The sequence below is a fragment of the Mandrillus leucophaeus genome, unplaced genomic scaffold (genome assembly GCF_000951045.1).
Source record: "Mandrillus leucophaeus isolate KB7577 unplaced genomic scaffold, Mleu.le_1.0 Scaffold217, whole genome shotgun sequence".
In the NCBI taxonomy this organism is placed as follows: Eukaryota; Metazoa; Chordata; class Mammalia; order Primates; family Cercopithecidae; genus Mandrillus; species Mandrillus leucophaeus.
Genome location: NW_012102221.1, coordinates 1,514,594 through 1,519,447, shown reverse-complemented (window position 1 = coordinate 1,519,447; position 4,854 = coordinate 1,514,594).

Genomic DNA, 4,854 nt, shown 5'->3' with positions numbered 1-4,854 from the left:
TTTTTTGTATTTTTAGTAGAGACGGGGTTTCACCATGGTAGCCAGGATGGTCTCGATCTCCTGACCTCGCGATCGACCCGCCTCAGCCTCCAAAACTGCTGGGATTACAGGTGTGAGCCACCGCGCCTGGCCTGTCCTTTTTCTTTAATCAAACAGCAAAATGTCTTCCTATCAGTTTTTGTAAAAATTTCTAGAAATGTCACAAGCTTCACAAACACTCAAGCTCTGAATGCAGCTAGGCCAGCTCTTCTTGATAGATTTACATCGAAAAGGAGGAAAGAGCTTCAAAGAGGGTGTGGCCAACCCCATACAAATAAGGAGAATAGGTTGGAGAAGAGGCCATTGAATTTGGCACCTAGCGACTTGTTTGTACTAATAAAGGAGTTTCTGTAGTCAACTGGAGACTGGCTTAAAAGCACTCAAAGGATTTTGGATGTTCTGTAGGTCGACTGGGCTCCACTAAACATTTGGCAACAAATAAGCATTTCTCTCCAAGACATTGAGAAATACAGAGCAGTTCTGTTTATTTTCTTTAGAGATGGAGACACGCTGTTGTAGCCAAAGCAAAGTTTGGAGCCATTTTGGTTCCTGGTCCCTGGGCGTAGGTTTACTCTTTTGTTTAATAAGAGAATCAACAGTGCTTTTGACAATCAGTGGTTTCTCTAGCATCTTAACTAATATTATCTCCCTTCACAAAAGGCTCGGGCAGCCCAGGCTGTGGTAAACAATTCCTGAGAGTGCAATCACTGTGGTCAGTCTGGCCCCCTCCACTCTCGCCATCTTCTAAACCCACGCTGTACACATTCTGGAAAAAGGGCTCTGTAAACTCAAGCTTCCTTCAGAGAACAAGTCATAATAAAAAGAGGTTTATAAAGGCATCGTTTTCTCGCCAAGAAAGTTGAATGAATTCTTTTATCTCCTCATGATTCATTCCTAATTGCAATAGTCTTATTTTTAGAGTGCATTTTGGAGGTTTTTGTTATTTAGTGGTAAAAACACAAAATGATGCACTCAGCATTCCAGATGACAGGCTGGAGAGGAGGAGGAGTTCTGTGGATGTAGCTCTCACCATGCGAGGAGCCTGTGGTCTTGGTCAGCCTGGGCCGCTGTAACAAAATGCCGTCGACTGGGGGTCTGAACCGCAGACATTACCTTCTCACAGTTCTGGAGGCTGGAAGACTGAGGTCAGGCTGCCAGGTTATTTGGGCTCTTGGTGAGGGCCCTCTTCCTGGTTATGTCCTTACCTGGTTTTTTTGAGTGGTTTATAGAGAAAGAAAGAGATCCTGGGTCTCTTCCGCACGCACTGATCCCATCATGAGAACCCCAGATCCTGGGTCTCCTCTGCTTTTTATAGGGACACGCACTGATCCCTTCATGAGGACCTCACCTTCATAACTTCATCTAACCCAAATTCCCTTCCAAAGGCTCCACTTCCAAATACCATCACATTGGTATTAACGTGTCAATATATGACTTTTGGGAGGACACAGTCATTTAGTGCATAGAACCTGTAATCAGTGAATACAAGAATTGTTGGTGTCTGTAGCAGAAGAGGATTTTCTCGTTGCCTGACTGCTCTTGAGAATAGTCCTCCCGGAGAGAAGAGTGGAGTGCAGGAGGTGATGACATTTTCATTCTGTATGTGAAACAATAAATGCCTGATAGTGAGAGTTTTCAGAAAGACGAACAGACTGTTTGTAGGAATACTGAATTCCATGTGCCTGGTGGTATCTAAGCAGGGGCTGGGTAATTGTGGAAAAAATTCAAGAGCATTCAGAAGGGCCCAGAGAAGTGGCTCGCATCTGTAATCCCAGCACTTTGGGAGGCCAAAGTGGGAGGATCGCTTGAGGCCAGGAGTTTGAGACCAGTCTGGTCAACTTAATGAGACCCTATCTTTACTAACAATTACAAAATTAGGTGGGCATGATGGTGTGCACCTGTAGTCCCAGCTGCTCAGGAGTCTAGGGTGAGGTGAGAGAATCTCTTGAGCCCGAGTTCAAAGGCTGTAATGAGCTGTGATCATGCTACTGTACTCCAGCATGGGCAACAGAGCAAGACTCTGTCTAAAAAAAAAAAAAAAAAAATGTGTGTGTATATATATGGCAGTCAGAGCACCCAGGTCCCCAGGTCCCCTTTCAATGCTGAAGTTATGTGCTTGAAAATTTACTTGGGGGCCACGGCTGCATACACCCTCATCACAATTCTCGGTCCTCAGGAGGCAATGGTTTAGACTTAAACTTCCACATAAGCAGACTACTTTGGAGAAGGACAAAGGGAAGTTTTCCTTGGCTCCATAGGACACTGTCAAGGAGTCGGGGCAGGACTGGAACGAACAGTATGAGAAGTAAAGTACGCACACTCGTGCGTGAACATTATGGCAAACATGACAAAGACGCGACGCTTTTGCAGTCTCCCACGTTCCCTCCACGTAAAATCAAGTGTCACAAGCAAAGCAGAAGTCTTGTTAGTTCTTTTCGGTGACAATGTTGATGCCGTTCCTCCTGGTTTGCATTCCTTTCTTCCCACGCTCTCTCTACCCACAGAAATTCAACCAGTTTTCCTGTCCCAAATCAAATAGGACTTTCCCCGTAAGGTAATTCCCTGATTCATAAAATACAATGATGATAATAATTATCTGATTCGTGCTTTCCATGTCTTTTGATCTATTCTGTTTAGCACTCTTATAGCCCTTAGCTTATTCTTTACTCTAAAAATACCTTTTCTTACGTACTAGAATCTAAATTTTTGAGGACAGACATTGTGTCTTTCTTAGACTTTTATATCCCTAAGACGTCAAATACTCTACCTTATGGCTAGTAAATCTCAGTAGATGGATATTAGGTGACTGGGTGAATGAGCGGAACATTCTAAATGGGGAGAAAATGCAAAGCCATCTTTGCTGCTGCAGGATTCTGCTCCCTTTTTCCTCAGATCTAACCTATGTGGTCTTTTATTTCAGACATTGGACTGGAAAGTGAGAGGCTCAAAACAGCATGAGAAGTAGAAAGCTGGCAAGTTTGTTGGGGACATATGTAACTCCATGAAATATCACTGTTTCAAGGATTAAGTTGTGAGTTTTACCCTTTTTAGATAAGGAAAACAGAGTGTGAGTGGGGTTAGAAAGAGGAAAAACAGCAAGCCAAGCTGAATCATTCATCCTGAGAGGCATTCAAACACAGTTATGGAGAAGCGACTTTCCTTCACAAGGGTAAGCCCTCAACAGCAGCTGGCAAACCTCAGTCCACAGCGCCCAGTGTGAGAAAGGGAAGATTTCAAACAACTTAAATACAAAGAAAACACTTTTTTAAAACATTAGTGATTCTTTTCCACATTTCCCTTTAGGCTCTATTCATAAGGAAAATATTCCGCTGCACCTCACAGCAATATATCTTATTCTTTTTTAATATGTAGCAACCGTCAGCCAACTCATAGCTGAAGCAGGGACATTGTGCAGCTCTTGGCCCTTGTTCTTAATATGTGTTCAGAGGGCTAATACTCTGTCAAGCAGGGAGGATGACAGCCAGAGCAAACAGTCACGGTCCTCACGGTGGAAAATCATGTTGCCAGGCAAGCCAAAATATAATTTTTTCTACGAATTTTCTTTCCAGGAAGTACCTCTGGAAAACACCTTTCTAGCACAATAGTCATTGAATTCAATTATATATTTTTAGACACCACTAACCGTTCTTTGTTTTTTCTTCCATTTCTAGAAAATTCTGCACATCTGGAAAGAACAGCCATGAACAGGAACTTGTGCATTTGCGTTAGGCTCCTACTGGGCCTGCTTCGTTTAATTTCCTCCATTTTTATGACACTTTCCTATGCTGCTACTCCAGACATTCCATAAAACACCTCACCACGAACAAATTGTAAGGGAAGGAAATCTGAAGGAAGTCTGACTGAACTTCTGAGTTCTCACCATCAGACTGACCAGGAAAAACTTCCAGGCCCCTAATCCCACTTCTCTGCGGTCTCCTCTTCGTCTCTGTGTATAAGCTCTCCTGCCTGTTTGCACCTCTCATCCATTGTCAGACAAACTGTCCTACTCGTGTTTGCCTCTGAGAGGCTGCCCACTTCCTCATGTTCGGAGAAAGAACACAAAGCATCCTAACTTTGATTCAGTTTTCCATACTTCAGCCAGCAGTCTGCCATTAAGCACACTTTTTACTGCCAAATAAAGTCATTGCTTTCAATGTTTTTTCTTCTTTTTTTTCTTTTCTTTCTTTCTTTTTTTTTTTTGAGACAGAATCTCACTCTGTCACCCAGGCTGGAGTGTAGTGGTGCAGTCTCGGCTCACTGCAACCTCCGCCTCCCAGGTTCAAGCAATTCTCCTGCCTCAGCCTCCCAAGTGGCTGGGATTACAGGTGCCCACCACCATGCCCAGATTTTTTTTGTGTGTGTATTTTTAGTAGAGACGGGGTTTCGCCATGTTGACCAGGCTGGTTTTGAACTCCTGACATCAAATGATCCACCCGACTCGGCCTCCCAAAGTGCTAGGATAATAAGTGTGAGCCACGGCGCCCCGCCAATATTTTTGTTTCTAATAAAACAAGAACTAGTAGTGCACTCCGTCTAGAGCAAGATAGTGTGGTGGAGACAGGGAGCAAGTGGGCAGGGGATAAACAGGTCAAGAACTGAGTTCACAATTGAGGCTTTAAGCTTGATAAGAAATAAGGCAAGTTTGAATGATCTGGGTCCCTGGGAAAACATTTGTTTAGAAAAAGTTCAAAAGTAAATAAAAATACTATGCACCTAGTTTCTAGGTATTGATTTATCTAAAAGGGACCTGGCTTTCACCTATTTATGACATGTAAGTGCATTTCTCACAGTTCTAGAGGCTGGAAGGCTGAGGTC